Source organism: Myxocyprinus asiaticus, chromosome 47, assembly GCF_019703515.2.
Source record: "Myxocyprinus asiaticus isolate MX2 ecotype Aquarium Trade chromosome 47, UBuf_Myxa_2, whole genome shotgun sequence".
Taxonomy (NCBI): Eukaryota; Metazoa; Chordata; class Actinopteri; order Cypriniformes; family Catostomidae; genus Myxocyprinus; species Myxocyprinus asiaticus.
The window spans coordinates 6,767,929-6,786,077 of record NC_059390.1 but is presented as its reverse complement, the minus strand read 5'-3'; the positions used below and the strand labels follow the sequence as shown (position 1 = coordinate 6,786,077).

General features: G+C 38.6%; 1 protein-coding gene across 1 annotated transcript in view; it reads right to left on the bottom strand.

Moving 5' to 3' along the window:
- LOC127436653 (forkhead box protein P2-like) overlaps positions 1-18,149 on the bottom strand; it is a 150,903-nt gene that overhangs the window by 129,215 nt on the left and 3,539 nt on the right. The window contains exons 2-3 of the mRNA XM_051690932.1: positions 7,997-8,057; positions 7,533-7,589 (exon numbers count right to left, since the gene is read on the bottom strand). The gene's annotated coding sequence lies outside the window, so the exon portion shown is untranslated. The remainder of the gene's footprint in view (positions 1-7,532; positions 7,590-7,996; positions 8,058-18,149) is intronic.

Here is an 18,149-nt window from a genome sequence, read left to right as displayed (position 1 = left end):
ATAATAATTTTGAGATTTCTTTTTAACTAACATTAAAGGAATGTTTCAGGTTCATTACAAGTCAAGCTCAATTTGTGGCATAATGCTGATTACCACAAAAAAAACAAAAAAAAAAACATTTAACTTGTCCCTTGTTTATAAAAAACAAAACAAAAAAAAGTGGTTACAGCAAAGTCTTTTTAGAAAATCAGTTCAATCGGCAGCCATCTTTGGAATGCTCCCGGGCAGCTATTTTTTATGGATACAAGCAGATTAAAAGTACAGCTACAGTCAAACTTTCGAAGAGAGTAAATGGAGACATGCAGTGTTTTAAAGTAGAAATGCGAAGCTCATTGTTTTTGTTAAAGCACTTAAATTAATTCTTTCTTTTAAAAAAAATTTTGGCATTTAAATTGGCATTGGGACTACTCTCATTTTTGCAGTGGGACTACTTCTTAGACTACTTCTTCTAGGAAGTTCAACTTCTAATAATTTGCCACTGATGTAATTCCTGTGTTTTAATTTTGCTCTATTTAAAAAGATCTTCTCTTATACTTTTTGCTGCCCCTATTAACTTCCATAGTCAGTGCCTAAAGGCCAAAGTATACTTCGGGTGTCCGCACTGCGGATCGCTCTGTGCACAGTATGTGTGATGCAAATTTTGCCATCAGCAGTCTGCACGGTCCAGATTTTCTCGACCCATGGACACGGTTTCCGTCTGTATGCATCGTCGGCACATGCGCCTGCCACTGACTTTACTAAAAGAGCATCACAAAGCAGTTGCTTTGGGCATGCGTCGAACGCGTTTATATTAGCTTGTGGTTAAAAGGCAACGCGGCTGACCGGCACGAGCCTATCCAGAACGCACAAAAATTAAGTATACCCCGGGCCTTAACTGTCACTGTTATTTTACTTTTTATGATTTGTATTTTCTACACTAAGCAAAGAGTTTAAATTATTTTCTGTGGTAAATCAACATTAAACCAAAACTGCTGCTGATAGAGCTTAACTTATATTAAATCTGGAACAATGCTTTAAAAGCATCTACACCAGCCTGAGAACTGATGTCCAAGAGTTTTATCTAAAATTATTTGAAGACTACAGCTAGAAGCATAAAAAATAAAATCTAAGAAAAGAGAGAAGGAGACAGACGAAAACGAAAGAGAGATTTAAAAGAGTTAAAAGCCTTCACAGGTGTGGCAGGTTGAGGGACACCCTGTCTGCTTGGTCTCTGAGAGAAGAAGAGTATGTTTATGCAGACGGAATATCTCTCACATGACTCCCTCTGGCTTCAGCAGTCAACATCACTCTACGAGCCTCAGAATCAGGTAGTGTGACCACAGAATTGGCCCAGAGGCATGGCTTTCATGAGAGGGGGTTACAAAAGTAAATCGTACACTATGGAGAGAAATCAGAGACCCCTTTCCAAACAGTCCGACACACAGACACCAGTCTACACGCAAATCTTAACTACAAGAACACAAGTCTCAACATTCCAGTCTTAGACAGGCATGTGACCCGAAACGGGGTAGCTTTCCTCCCAACAACAAACAGTTTCACATCTATCAAGCCAGGTAGCCGTAACATGGTTTGATTGTACAGGCTTGCGGTTTGTGGCGAGGAAGCCAAATTCCAGGCTCTAGAACCTCTCCTTCCGCAAGATCAGTTTTCAAGCCACGATCAAATTATCGTGAGGACCAAAGCAGTTGGCTTGTATCTTTTGTAGTAAAAGCTTTTTCTGTGAATGAGAATTGACAAAGCATTCAAATGGACACAGTATTTCAAAACAGCACTATCAAAGCATTGTGGGGGAGATTTCTGTTAGCTTATAACATATCTTTATTCCAACAAAAACAATATCAGCTCTTTATATTAAATATCAAACATTTCAATGTGAGAAATGCATTGAAATATTGGAATTCTTGTGAGAAGAATCATATTTTATAAAACACACAAAAAATAAAAGACTAGCTAATTTAATCTAATATTCATTTAAATGAATCCTTTTTGTGGCCAATTATTCATATAATCTAGGAGTCTTACAAATCCACAGGAGGCAAAAATCCTTCAGACTCAACTTAGTTCAAAGCCTCTTAATAAATTGGTTCCAAGAAACCAATGGCCACTAATAGCGCATGTTTTATGCAGTAATCCCAGGCTGTTGGCATTTGAAACTCAATTGGAGTTGATTTGACAATTGTCCGAACATCAGTTTCTAATCTGACTTTGGTTGTTTAATACACACTCTTAACTTCGAAATTGGCAAGTGCAGTTATGCAACGTTGTTATACAGTCAAATTCTCATTCAATCTGTGCCCATTAACTCCTAATCCACCCGTGTCTATTCTAGACCGCGATTCATTTCATGATCACTCAGTTTCCCGTGGAGTTCAGCCCTACTGGGAAAATATACTCCAGGCGACACGCAGGGGACGAGACGGTATGAGACCAATGCATTGGACATGATCACCTGCAAGCAAAGCATCTGCATAATTCCCCCCACATGGAACGATGGGGTCAGACCTGTGTCAGGCCACTCTGATGTCATGCCTGAAAGAGGGTCCCGTTTCACAATCATTTCGGCACTTGGAAAAATTCCAACACTTGGGATTCCGTGCCCAGACCTCTCCACAGTAACCCACAAAGGAATAACGGCATAAATTTTATGCCATCAGGCACACACACGAAAAATGAGTATACTGCAAAATACAGATTATCAAAAATTATTTTCAAAAGTATATTATTAAAAAAATATGTATTAAAAAAATGTATTATTTTATTTATTATTATCATTCATATTTATTGGTTTTATTGTATTACTTATTTAATTTTCTCAATTTATTTAATATTTTATAAAAATATATATTTTTAATTTGATTATGAATGTAGGCAAACCTTTGCTATCTAAATTGTCATTCATGTATTTTATTTTAATTTTATATTTTTATAACAGATTTGCAGAACTAGTACTTTCTAATACGTTTTTTTTTTTATTTCTGCAGTTTGTCAACTATAAATGAATCGAACTACAAAAATAAAATAGTATATGCATAAGTTTTGTTATATATATATATATTTTATTATTATTATTGTATTCATTAATTTATTGTTATTTTCATCATTTATTTTATTTTATTTGTATATTTTGTTGTTGTTGTCTTATTGTTAATTCTTTGTATTATTTGTTATTATTTTATTATGAATTTTTTATTGCGCATTTCTTTTTATCTTTGTTTCATCATGTTTCTATGGCTTTAACATAAAAAGTTGAGTAATTTATGCTATCATTACATTAAATAAGCAAGTTATCTGTGAACACTGTTGATTTCAGTTCAAAGTACAGTAGTGCAATGGCATTTTTGGGTTCTATTCTTTAGAATAACTGATAACCAAATAAGTAGGAAAATGTAAGTATCAGTCAAATCAATTATCTGTCTATCTCTCCTACAAACTTGGAGCTATGCAACTCAAACTTACACGCAATGGGCTGGTTTGGTGGATGATGCTGGATAGGTATTGAAAGGCTAAAGAAAAGCAAGTTGGGTAGAAGACGCAGTGAAGGGCACTGTCTCTCGGCCCATTCAGACAGTTGATTAGCATAGCACTCCTGCTGGATCAATAACCTCATTGACTTGGCCTGTCTCCTCTATAAGGACTGATGGCAGCATGCCGCAGACTCTCCTTTGTAACTCTATTCTCAGGGCAACTGCCCATTCTCCACAAACTCAACTATTTTTCAAGCCAGCCCCTATTTGTTTCCTTCTGTCTCTCTGTCTTTGATGGTGTGAGTAAATAAAGCTGTCTGAAGTTATCTGTACACTTCTAAGAAAAATTAAGGTTTATCTTTTTGTTTTATCCTGTTCTGAATGCTGCTAAATCACTGACCAGAAAGCCAAGGAAAAGAGACTGAGTAAATAAAGCTGTCTGTTAGTTATATAATTAAGATGTTACTGAGAATTTTTTTAAAAGTTTTATCTGGCCTAAAGTAAGTACTTAGTAAGAGGTAAGAAGTAAGAGGCTTGGAAGTAAGGAAGGGAAGGCGCCTCTGATACAGTCAAATTGATTTCCAGAATTGGCTTTACAAACCTCTTATTATGAGCCCTTTCCCAAACCTAGCTTAACAGGAATATATCTAATATGGAGACAAAACAATGAACCGAAGAGTTTAGTAATGACTGCAACACCAGAACCATGAAGGGAACCTTTGATGGCCTTCCTTTTTCCTTACAAAAGGTCTTAAGTTTAAAATATTCTATGTGGCTGGGAAATGGCAGGATTGGCCAGTGACCTGATCCCAGGAGCTCCTCGGGTTTGGAGGTTAATGGGGGATAAAGATTAAGGGGAACCAGGCTTTGCTTCATCTCCGTCCCCAATCACCTTCCCTTTCCAATCACAAATCAGCCACACAATGAGACCTACCAATGGAGATGAAGCCTGGTTCCTTTGATATTCTTCCGTCCTCTCTGCTCCGAGTGTCCAGAGCAAAGCTCCATGGAGGTTAGTCTCCACTCCAGGGAGTGGAAGAGCTCTCTCTGAGCCATTTTAGATGGAAATGGCAGCTGCTCTGCTAGAACAAGAAATCAATTTTCAAAGTGAAGGACGTTCATCCGAAGAGTGAGCAATACCATCCCTCGTCTTTAAACTTGGGTGAGATATGCTTAATTTCTGTAGAATTTATAATGTGTGTGCATTGGCAGTATGAAGTTGGGGGGCAATTATACTTTTTAACGCTCTGATCAGAGGACTTCTGTTCCAGAACAGATATGCTTTAAGAGTTCATCTTTGAAGATTTAAGTGGATACTCGTCAAATTAAAAACTAATATTCAAATCTCTTTAAGGTGGGGAGAGAGGAGCTGGGTTTTTGCTTAGTCTTGTGAGGCAGAGACTTCTGGGGATTTCAGCCCCTGCTTGAAGCCAAGACACCCAACCTCAGCGCAAATGCAAACTTTAATCAGCCTTGCACCTCAAAGGCAAAGTAATGGGCTGGAATACCCTCTCAGATGGATGCTTCTCAACAGAGTCAAGTGCAAGGATTCGCTGGACTCTGCCGGGTTTATCAATCAGACAGCAAAGCGCTGGCCGTTATTGCTTGCGCTATGAGAAACTTTCTTAACTCATATGAAAAAATGTAAGCAAGACTTTGGACTGAAATCTTAGCCAACTTTAAAAGCTTTGTCTTTCTACACCTTTTGACCAATCAATTTCCATACTATTTCCAGTCAATTACTGGATAAGGATTTTTAAAAATCTTTTCTAGATGAAATATTTTAGAGCAAAACATTACTTGAAAAATACTGACTACAGAAATAGCTGTGAATGTTTAAAATTTCAGTCATTTAAATTTCCCTGATAATTCCAGGTTTTCTATAACCGTGAGAACACTGTTCATAATAAGTCTACTCAATAAATAATGTACATCCTGAAACAAATATTTATATATATATATATATATATATTTATATATATATATTCTCAATGATGATTTTAGGATAATTATTAAAGAGATAGTTCACCCAAAAATGAAAATTTTGCATCATAATTTTTTTCGTCATCATTTACGCACATTCACGTTGTCCCAAATCTGTACAACTTATGGTGCATAACAGTAGGTAAAATAAACTGTTATATCAAACTAAAAATATCTGTAAACTACCTTTAACTATGGAGGCCACTGCCATTTTAGTTCTTTTAACATGACATCAAGATGGTCAAGTCAGAGCTTTCATAGAACTCCAAGTTTATAACTTTAATTACTGTAATTCCAACTTGAATGCACCATTATAGGCCAAGTCCCCATTAATACGTTCTTATTTGAAAACGCACCAATTTTGCTACGTTTATGCCTCTAATCTACACTAAAATGGCATTTCCATCCTCCGAAAATGAAGCATTTAGAAAACCCTCTCCATTACCACAAGCGTTGGAAAACTAAGATGTTAGCAAACGTAAAAACAGTTTTAGTGTGGATTAGTGTGGACCTGGCCTTACTTTCATCCGAAGGATTTGTTAGGTGTGTTAGTCTCAGTCACTCACCATTCACTTTTATTGCATCTTTTTTCTTTACAACATAAGTGAATGGGACTAAAGCTGTCATTCTGCCTCTCCTTTTGCGTTGCACAAAAGTCAGAAAGTCATACGGGTTTGGAACAACATAAGGGTGAGTAAATGATGACCAAATGTTCATTTTTGGGTGAACTACGTAAAACCCTTACAGAAGTCGACAAATCTAATGTTTCAATGATCTTAGACCTAAACATGCCATCTGCATGTATTGGCTTGAATTTCTACACGGCTTGAAAATCAGCGGTTACTCTCATTTACCCTTCGCAACTGTAGCCCCATGTCTGGCAATGTCTTTGTCACTAATGACAATGTCCACAACCTCTGTCACATAATTAGTGACGACATTCTCACAGACGGCCGGATTCCTTATGCACATATTGCACTTACTTGGTGACAAACCATCATCAGGGCTTCAGTGGAGGGCCAGAGTGCGTGCGGTGCCGTGCAATACACACTAAACATTTACTTTCTGCATTATATACCATCATTCATTTCTTCAGAGTTAAACAGCATTTAACGTAAAACCCCGTAACCACTCTTACTCTTAATCGGAGACTTCAAGAATGGAAGTGGACCCTTGACTAGCATGATGTATCAAGGCTTTAAGAGGTCTCCGGTCTTGTTGTTATTAACACTCCTCTCAGGATGTGGTTGATGGAATACACAGCTCCGGAAAAAATTAAGAGACCACTGCAAAATCATCAGTTTCTCTGGATTTAGGTATGGTTTGAGTAGAATGAACATCTTTGTTTTATTCTATAAAGTACTGACAACATTTATCCCAAATTCCAAATAAAAATATTGTCATTTAGAGCATTTATTTGCATAAAATGAGAACTGGTCAAAATAACAAAAAAGATGCAGTGTTTTCAGACCTCGAATAATGCAAATAAAACAAGTTCATATAACAAGTTCATATTCAGTGTGATCAAGAGAAAGATGGATGGACACAAGCCATCAAACAAAGCCAAGCTGCTTGAATTTTTGCACCAGGAGTGGCATAAAGTCACCCAACAGCAATGTGAAAGACTGGTAGAGAGCATGCCAAGATGCATGAAAGCTGTGATGGAAAATCAGGGTTATTCCACCAAATACTGATTTCTGAAATCTTCCTAAGTTAAAAAATTAGTATTGTATTGTTTAAAAATGAATATGAACTTGTTTTCTTTGCATTATTCAAGGTCTGAAAACACTGCATCTTTTTTGTTGTTTTGACCAGTTGTCATTTTCTGCAAATAAATGCTCTAAATGACAATAATTTTATTTGGAATTTGGGAGAAATGGTGTCAGTACTTTATAGAATAAAACAAAAAATTTTCAATTTACTCAAACCATATCTAAATCCAGAGAAACTGATAATTTTGCAGTGGTCTCTAAATTTTTTCCAGAGCTGTATAATGGAAGTAATTTTTGAGAGGACATATCAATTATGTTTGAGACAGACTGACAGAACATGCAAATTAGCACTTTAAAAATTGCTTTTACTCACCGTTTTCACCTTGGTTTTCAGAGTACTCTATGAACAACAGCCATACCAGGTCTCATCCTAACCAACACACAAGATAGAATGAGAAAGCCATGTAAACACTTGTAGATTTGTCCTTGAGGCATGCAATTGTTTGCATATTACCAATTTGAATGCTACCTTTTAACTTGTTGGTAGCAAGATGACAAAAATTGACAGTGTAAGCATCCAGTCAGTGATTTTTAGCGAGTTTTTACAATATTTGTTTCATGTAAATAGTTTTTCTCCCTGCTAAAATAATTACGACAAAGCTTGTCAAACATCATCAGTAGAAAAGGTCAATCAAATAATGGATGTGGGCTCGTTTTACATCAACGTGTCTTAATGTGTGTGTCCCTCTCATTTTTATCTCTTTTTCAAAGAGTGCACTGCCAAAAAGATGAAAGTGTTGACAGAAGTACAAGAGAATCTGTGTTTTTCAATCTTACCCTGAGGGGAAACTTTCAGTTGATGTCCGTGTTTGTTTGGGAGAGGCGAGTCTGAGAGAATCTGTGGGGGGGGGGGAGAAAGTGCCATATTCAGAAAATCATTTTCAACATTTTTTTTCAGTGGCTTTATCGATTTCAATCGTAACTTTTTTGGATTTGATTGGAAAAAAGGACTTGAATTCAATTAAATGAACCCTTCTGTTCCACTTAATGCATCTTCTTCTGAGTTTCAGACTGACATACATCACATTTTGAATAATAATATGCTTCAAAAATTAGAGAAATTCTTTTTTGCCCTTATAACAGCTTGCGATGCCTGGCAGGTAAAAACTAACCGAGCAGCAATCAAAACTTTCCATCAAGGCTTCTGCCATTTTTTTGCTGACTATGAGCGTGTGCTGATAAGTTCACCTCGTTTCTAAAAAAAACTGCAAGTTGTAACATATTTCTTCTTTTGTTTAAAGAGTACAGTTCCATTGTAAAGCTATGGCACGGAAGGAAAGAACACACACACTTTCACACACACACAAACCGAGTGGACTCTGATTCTCACTCGCAGAATTCCAAAGACCCCTGTAGGCAACTAACAACTTCTGAATCCTGAGGAATGTGCTCCCTGAACTGTACGTAAAAAAAAAAAACAGGTGGGGGGGAGGTTGGTTGCTTGGGATAGGATCTCTGCAAACAAAACCCGGCAAATTCCATTGCTTTAACTGTATTTGATGAACTTCTGCTAAGATGGAGTATTTGGTGAAAACACCACAAACTGTCTATTAGCCCAAGTATTAAGATACACATCTTCCCAGCTCAATTACATGTGCTTATTACACAAATGTATACAGTTCTCATAATTTAGGAAGTATGTATGGTTTAGGAGCTCAAACAGTGTGTTACTTGCGGTATATTTAAGCTTATGTGCTCAGTCAACATTTGAATGAGAGATTATCAAAATTAGATTTAAAAGTGTTCTGCGTGTGCCTTTTTGTGTACACACTAAATTTGGAAATGAAATTCAATATTACAGGCTCCCACCAAATAATCATTCTGCAAAGATGTTATTTTATGTTAATGTTCCATTCATTTTAAACTGCCTCTGAGTTTATTTTTATACCACAATAGCTTTGGACTGTGAAAACTCACAATTTAATTCAACTCGCCAATTTTATTAGTCTGCATGACCTCACTATGGAGAGTTTACACAATACCAGGCCAATTTCAATTCGCTATAAAAAGAGATCTCTAAATACTACCAAATTATACAAACACACTGCATTACCTATTTACAGGGTTTGCTAATTACAGGGTCTGATATTTACTTGAATCCCCACGTTAAGTCGAGATATACTATTTCATATCAAGGGCACGAATACCTTTTCAGCATCTTGGCTGAGTAAATGGATGAAAGAAGACATTATGCTAACAACTCAGATTACAGTACACAATAATTTTTTACCTTTTCAAGTAAATACCTTTTCCCGTGTTACGAGGCGTTAGGAGGTGGAAGCCGCCGCAATATTTTTGACTGAGGCCAAACGGCCCTTATCTGCGTTAGTCAAGCAATTCAGGCCCCCCGAACAAAGATGAGTCTTCCCATTTATCAGTGGACGTGTAATTACCCCCGGCTCACAGTCTAGACATTACCACTTTCAGGGTATTTAAGATCCCCTTTGCAACATGCATGCCGCTCGCGCCCGGCCCGACATTAAATCTGCGGCAGATAAATTAGCGAAGAATGCAATAAAAAAAGAGTAGCCACAATGAAAAGAACTTTATCCTCCCTGCTGCTAAATGAGATTTCTTTGAAATGCAGATCAGTGGTGCTAGATTAGTGAATTTTAGCTGCTGTCAACATCATAACAAAATACAAATGCGATTGTTCATCTGGGCCTTATCTCCTTGCTTCCATCTGCTTCGTCGGTATTTACTCGGCTTGATTTACTATGCAGATCTAAATAAGACGCGCTCACGGCACAATGGCTTCTTAAGCTTCGGCATCAAGGTATTTGAGAGCGCCGTCACATCTGCCCCATCAAAGGCATGTCCCTAATGAACTTCCATATTAGAGAGGGCTGGTGTGGCGTTTCGGAGAGTATCAGAGAGAGAGAGAGAGAGGAGGGAAAAAATGGAGAAAGGATACCTCCACAGACCAGGGAGATTAACAGGCGACGGGAACCCTCGGTGAATCTGCCGAAGGGGGCCGTTCTGAGCCCAGCCTGGGTTCTTTGTGGTTTAACTGAAGATTAATGACCAAATTAAAAGACTCAGGTAGGAGAGTGACGGTATGTATTGGAGGGGACTTTAAGGTATGATGGATGCATGAAACTAACAAAACACAGACTGCCGTGGCAATAGACAAGTACACATTGGCACATCTTGGATGGCGACCACAGGACACAGGTATGCATACAAAGCCCCGTTCTTGCTGAGGTGCCGCCACGATGATGTAACCTTCAAAGCCGATCCATTATATTTGGGGAATAACCTCTAATTTCACGCCATATTTATTGCATCTTGAGTACGGTGACAGGATTACAAGTCAAATCCCACAACTTACTTGGGTGGGTGAGGGAGAGAGGGAAAAATAAACCTGGTCTCACAGAATCACGTTACTATACTTACAATTGTGCAAAATCATCTTTATGTGGCTCGCTGTATTTATAGCGACAGTTTCCTGGTGAAATTAACACTAGGGGCGCTGAAACAATGAGTTTTATTCCCTTTCACACAAATCAGATTATGAGTTCACAAACACTTTTTGCCCTGTCCCTCATACAATGCTCTTTTATGACATCAAAACACTTTTACTATAGCGCATGACTTGGAAGGCGATACATTTTAACATTTGCATTACATAACCAACTACTAGGGGTGGGCGATATGACCAAAATCACAATATCACTAATTATATATCACGATAACGATATATATTACCATATAATTACAATTTTAAAAAACAATAATAAAAATTGATTGATATATTAAATAACCATATTGTAATGCCTATTTTTGAAAAAATCCAGTCATTGAATTAAATACTTTATAAATGAAAACTACTTCCTCTGATGTTGTCTGATGTCATTGACTAGTAATATTATTATGAAATGCTTCATTAGGCTCTTAATGTTATAAGTCATCTCTATAGACAATATTTGAATATCTGAAAGCAAAGCCGGTTTGTTTTCTAATATCTAACATCATTCAAACTGAATTTTATTAAGGGTGATGATGTGTAGTTTAAAAAATCTGCATGACAGATGACACATAATTGTTGCCACATGACACATTGTTTTAGCTCTTTTCCTCATCAGTGTTGGTTAGAATGTCAGGGTCTCTCGCCGTTTGAGATGTTTGACATATTTAAGGTAAAAAACTAAAAACTCAGCAGAATTCAAATGGGTCATGCAAGTTTTGAAGTTTGTGCCGCGATAGAGAGAAACCGGGATGAGTAGCGCAAGTGTCTGTGGAGCCCAATCTGGAAGCCTTCTGGACACGTGTGCAATTTAATGCTTCAGAGACAGTGCGCACGGGAAACACAGCTGTGTGTGTCTGATGAGAAGCATATTCAGAACGTGAGATTGATGTAATGAGATTGCATTTTTTAATCTAACATTTGCTTTTTAAAACTCTTAACTTTTCAGTTAAGTTTAAGGTTTAGGGTAGGGAGATTGGTTCCCTTATGACTCAGTACACTTGTGTGCTAACGCATATGAGGAGTTGTCCTTCCACATGACCTAGTTGAAACCCCTCTACAATAATGCAAATATTCTAATATTGGCTATGGTGTTTGAGCCCCGCCCTTTTAGGCGCGAAGCTGTCCGCTATAAAAGCAGGTGCACAAACACCATTCTGCAGAATTTTCTTCTTACAAGACAGCGATACATCTCTCGTCTAGAAGCCCTCTACTGCTTCGCCGTCGACTACATGAGTCAGCGGGCGGAATCTTCACGGCAACAAGAAGACTCTCCGCTCCCCTGCTGTGTTCTGGCGAACATCACTCCACCTCACTGCTTCACGCTTCATTGGTGAACGGGCCGCTTCAGCATCCTGATGCCCCGCAGCACTTCGGCAGGTGTTGTGTATCCTTACAAAGCAACTGCATAATGTGTATTGTGTATTGTGTGAAATATATATATATATATATATATATATATATATATATATATATATATATATATATATATATATATATATATATATTATTGTATCTAAAAGAGTCCTTTACACGTTCACGCCTTTTTAAAGATGTCGTTCCGTAAGTTTTCCTTGTGCGGGAGGCACATCCCGCCGTCAGATCAGCATAAGAACTGCATTCTCTGTCTGGGCCACGCCCACACAGAGTCAGCTCTCATGGAGACAGACTGCCCTCACTGTGAGGGCATGAGTCTCAAGATGCTGCGCTCGCAAGGGAAGATTCAGCCTCACGTGCCCTCCCACCCGCCTCTTCTGTGATACCTGAGGGGTCACACGAGGAGGCACGGCAGGGCTGCGAGGTCCAGCAGGATGAATTTGAGCCTCATCTCATTCGGCAGTTCTGACACTGGGGATGATGACGATGTCATGTCTCTCGCTGCATCAGGCGAGTGGTCAGTGGATGATGCTACCGCCCCTCCCCCCAGCGAGGGTGAGGATCGTGTACACGCCACTGACAAGGAGATGCATCATGTCCTTTCAAGGGCAGCTGAAGAGCTCGATATCGATACCAACACAATCTCGCCTTGATGAATGGTTCCTGCAGTCCGGACGCCATCAAGCGACCACATCTCGTAGATCTGCCCCATTGTTCCCTGAAGTTCATGACGAACTGTCAAAATCCTGGTGTGCGCCCTATTCAGCTCACCCGTGCAGCGATTACATCCTCTCCAATGTGGATCATGGGGAAGAAAACTGTTATGTCCAACTACCTCACGCCCCATTTATCTTTCTAAGCCGTGTCAACTAATGTCCACACTGGCAGGAAGAGCATAATCAGCAGTGGGCCAAACTGGTTCAGCACTCCACGTGATGATGATGCTCCAAATTTTCCAAGCTAAGCTCCTCAAACAAATGGACGAGCAAGGCTACGATCCAGAGACGTTCAAAGAGCTCTGCACCACTACTGACTTAGCGCTGTGTGCCACGAAAGTCACTGCACAGGCCATTGGCAAATCAATGAGCAACCTGGTGTTTTTGGATCATCACATCTGGCTGACCCTCACGGAAATGCGTGACGTGGGAAAAGCCGCTCTATTTGATGCTCCGGTGTATCCAGCTGGCCTTTTCTGAGGCTCTGTGAATAGAATTGCTGAACGCTACATCACGACTCAGCAACAATCACAGGCTATGAGACATTTTATGCCAAAACGGAGCAATACTTCATCACAACCGGCTCACTCCTGCTCTCTCGGTCCAGCGCCCAGCTAAAAAACCCAAACCAGCTGACTCAGCGCAGCCAAATGTGGCTTGTAAAGCCACGCAAGTCGTGTACTTCATGTACCAATTGCACCGCGATACAGGCGGCTTTTTAGATTTGCGTTCGAGGGAACTGCGTATCAACTTTAAGTCCTTCATTTCAGTCTGTCTCTGGCTCCCCGCACGTTCATGAAATGTATCGATGCGGCGCTTGTCCCATTGAAAATGAACGGTGTGTGTGTTTTGAATTACCTCAGCGATTGGTTATTACTAGCCAATGAGAGGCACTACTGAGTGAACACAGAGACTTACGGCTTTGCATTTGGAAAATCTGGTCTAATGTCAACTGCCGAAAAGCACACTTTTCCCAGCCAGTAAATCTCCTTTTTAGGAGTTCATGCGTGCGCACCTCATGAACGAGCGCATACAGACTATTCTTCGGTGTCTGTTTCATTTCAAACTGAAAAAAACATTACCACTGAAGTCATTTAATTTTCCTGTGCATTGCGGTAACTCGTCACTGTCTGGCTGCTCTAGCACCATGGACAGCGCCAGCCTTTTTACACATTACAAGACTCAGAGTTCTTCTGAGGTGCGAGCGATACGCTCCTTGTCCCTTAGTCAGGAAATTCAGAGGAATGGTGTTTGTGCACCTGCTTTTATAGCAGACAGCTTCATGTCTAAAATGGTGGGGCTCAAACTCCATAGCCAATATTAGAATATTGGCGTTGTTGTAGAGAGGTTTCATCTAGGTCGTATGGAAGGACAACTCCCCATATGCGTTAGCACGCAATGTCTCATTCCCTTTGTCTCAGGGAAACGAGGTTACGTATGTAACTGAGAAGTTTGGTTGATTTAAAGCATGATAAATTATTAACCTTAAAAAAAAATCTGTTTGGGAGAAAACTTCACTCTCTTTTAGCACCACACGGTGGACATCTCACCTCGGAATTGCAAAAATTTTTTTTTGCAAAAATGTCGCCATATTTTTTATAAGATCAGGCTGGGAAAAATTCAAGTGTATATAGGAAGCACTGATACTATTGGACTCTGGTTAGGGTTAAAATCTACATGCACCAGCAGTTCACGGCTTGAGGGGTGACTGGGGCGAGGATGGAAGGGGGAAGGGGTGCAATTCGCCCCCAGATGCAGTGCACACGCAGGACCAGCACATGTGGCTTGGAGCAGAACTGTGACATTACGACAGATGATAGGAGGGCATTGGGAATACAGGGGGGGGAGGGGGGGGGGTGTTCGGGTAGGACAAGATGCATGCAACGAGAGTGTGTGGCAGCCAGGCATGCGCCAGCCGCTAACTCCTGGGCATTGCCTGTTCCAGCTTCCTTTTCTCACAGAGGCAAGAAAGGAAAAAGAGCAGGAGGGGATTGTGTTCTTAGTGCACCTCCCCTTTAAAGTGATAATTCACCCAAAAATTTTAATTGTGTCATTTAATCACCCTCATGTTTTTCCAAACCTAACTTGACTTTTTAGTCTTAACTTGTCTCTCTTTTGGCCATATAACACAGAAGGAGGTGTAAGGCAGAATGCTAGCCTTAGTCACCATTCACTTTTTATTGTGTGGAGATTGCACATTAGACAACATGAGGGTAATGAGAGTAAATGGGGCAGAATTGTATTTTTTGGGAAAACTAAGAAAAACAAAAAACTTCCAATTACAAAGTGGAGGAAGCCTTTTAGAAAAAAAATCCTCAAACAGAGGCAGCATCAAAAGGCCCTGTGGTCGTGCGACACAAACCGCAGTTGTCTTTTCCACATCTTCCCCCTCCCCTCCTTTTCTCTCGCTGTCTTCACACTGCCAAGTGGGCTGGATGCCAGTCGCATTTGCAACCACAAGGGACTGTTGCCTTTTTTTTCTTGTTTAATGAAATGACAAAACAACAGATTTACATACGCAGAAACAGGTGTTGTTACAGGTTTGACTCCTCTTGACCTAAAACGTGTTGCGTGGGGGAAAATGGGAAAACACATGGAGATAAAAAAGTTTATTAGCAACAGCTGCCTGGAGGGTGTTTTAGGCTCTGGTGGGCATTCAAATCTGCACCATCTGCCTTGCTGGTTGCCAGAAGTGACAATCTAAATTAAAAACCACTCATCAAATATCATAAAAATAAACTATTGTATTGCTGTGGCCATATGCTGTAAGTGGCCCTATCAAAGACAAAAGCCTGTGATCCAGAGAGAGACTGAGTGAGTATAATTAACCCTCTGCGGTGCCTGCAACACAGGCCATTCAAAGACATCACTGAGCACCAAACAAAACAATGGCTTCTTTGCTAAACACACACACACACACACACACACACACACAAACACACACATACACACACACATTCCTGCAGGCACCTGAATGCATATTCATAATCTTTATGGAAGAGACAATGTAGAGTTGTAGCAACGTTTCTGAAAGGATAATTGTGTGGCAGTTGTTTTAATATTCAAAATAAGAGCAGTCTTAATGAATGATGTTGATGAATTATATACAGTACATTATTTTGTTGTAGTATAATCAGTGAGTTTTTTTTAACACAACAGCTGTTTAAGAGATGTTGAGATTAATTTATTAGCTGAAGATGTAAGATCAATAATAAAATAACAATAGCAAAAATAAAATCCAATTTTTCTGTACTTACTCTTCCAAAAAATAATGTACTGTGGTGATATTATAGTATAGTGATGATATCAGATGACAATCCCATAGTACTTTAATATATACTGTGGTACTGAATGATTATCATATGCATATACCATAATATTCATGATATTTACATGGTACTTCAAGGTACTTTAACCCTAAAAAAGCTTTTTGTATTCTGGGGGATACAAACATTTTTAAAAAATGAATGAAAAAAATATTTAAAAGGGGTTCCTATAATAATAAGGACATGAGACTTCTTATATATAAGTCTGGCATCAACTCACATTATTTATATAAAAGTAAAAACGCATCAATTTTTGAGATGGCAGCTGACCTGGAGGCAAAAGCTCCTATCTAATGTTACTTTCATGATTTCTACAAGCTATAAAGTTTAAAATAAAAGCATTGTTTATGAAAAAACAAAAAAAACCAAAAACAAAAACATAGCAAAAGCAATGAATTAACCTTTATATGCTTGCCCTTTTTAGAGTTAAAGAAAAGCCTACCTTGGTATTTTTATAGTACATGTTATAAAAAAAAAAAACAATATTACCTTGGTACATTGATTGTATTAGACAGAAATTCCATATTTACTTTTAAACAATGGTACGGAATGAATATTAAAAATTCATATTAATTGCATTAGATATTAGATATTTAAACAGATATTTAATTAGATATTTAAATAGAACTAAAGTACATCAAAGTGTGCCACGGTATTACCATAATGAATGTAAAAACATGGTATTATCGTGGTACAGTGCAGTACTAGACAGCTATACCATTTTTACTATGATACCATGGTTCTGGCTGATTATCATACGCATATACCATGACATTTAAATGGTACTCCAAGGTACTTCAAAGAATACCAGAGTATTACAACAGTACATGTTAAAAAAAATAAATAAAAAAAACATGGTATTACTGCAGTACAGTGATTGTATGTAATGCCATAGTACATAATACTATAGTACTATGATATATACCATGGCACTAAATGATTATTATATGCAAATACCATCATATTTATATGGAACTCCAAGGTACTTTAAAAGAATACCACAGTATTACCATAGTACATAAAAAAATAAATAACATAGTATTATCATGGTACTATGCCCGCCCAAAAATCATGGTAATACCATGGTACTTTACTATAAATATACGAAAGAGTCAGCTATGAAAATGAATGTTAACATCAAACAATAGACAAACATGAAGGTCAAACACATTCACAACAACAAGGAGAGAACCCTAGAAAACAATTCGGGCTAAAAAGTCAAACTAAAAATATTTGCTCTGCCCTTGTCAAAGACAAAGGGGGCATTAATTTGCCTGTTTTTCTGCCCTGTTGTTATTTAGAGCGGGGCAGGAGGAACAAACCTGAGCCTGTCGTGACCCTGCCACAGTGTTGCAACTTGTTCTAAAGCGATGCCAGCAGAAGGCAGCACCATATGCCTGCTGCCTGAGGCCCGATGCTCTTTCTGCAGCCTAATTCGCCTGTCAAGAGAAGTTATTGTCACAAATCCTCTGTTTTTTACAACGTGTTTCATAAACAGATTTTTTTTTCCCTTGCTAACAGAATTGTCCTCAGAGATTCCAGTTATAAGAAGGTCAGTGTTTTTGGATTATACTGTACTGACAGCATCACTTTTTTACTCTATTCTTATTGTTTCATAAAGAATTTTGTAATGGTTTCTTAGTTATTTCAATCACGACCATTCTTAAAGGGACAGTTCACCCAAAAATGAAAATCCATAATCATTTACTCACCCTTGTGTCATTCCAAACCTGTGTGAATTTCGGTCTATTTTTAATGTAGAGCACAAAATGAGACGTTAGGCAGAATGGCGGACTCAGTCACCATCAACTTCCATAGTATGGGAAAAAAAGATGCAGTAAAAGTGAATAGTGACAAAGACTAGCCTAATATGTTTCCTAACATCTCCTTTTGTGTTCCACAGAAGACAGAAAGTCATAAAGGTTTGGAACAACATGATGAGAAACAACTTTTTCAGCTAAAGGATCATTTAGCAATTGGCCAAATAATTTTAATAAACAGAGCTCTGACAAATACTGCAAAAGCATCACTTTGATTAGAGCATA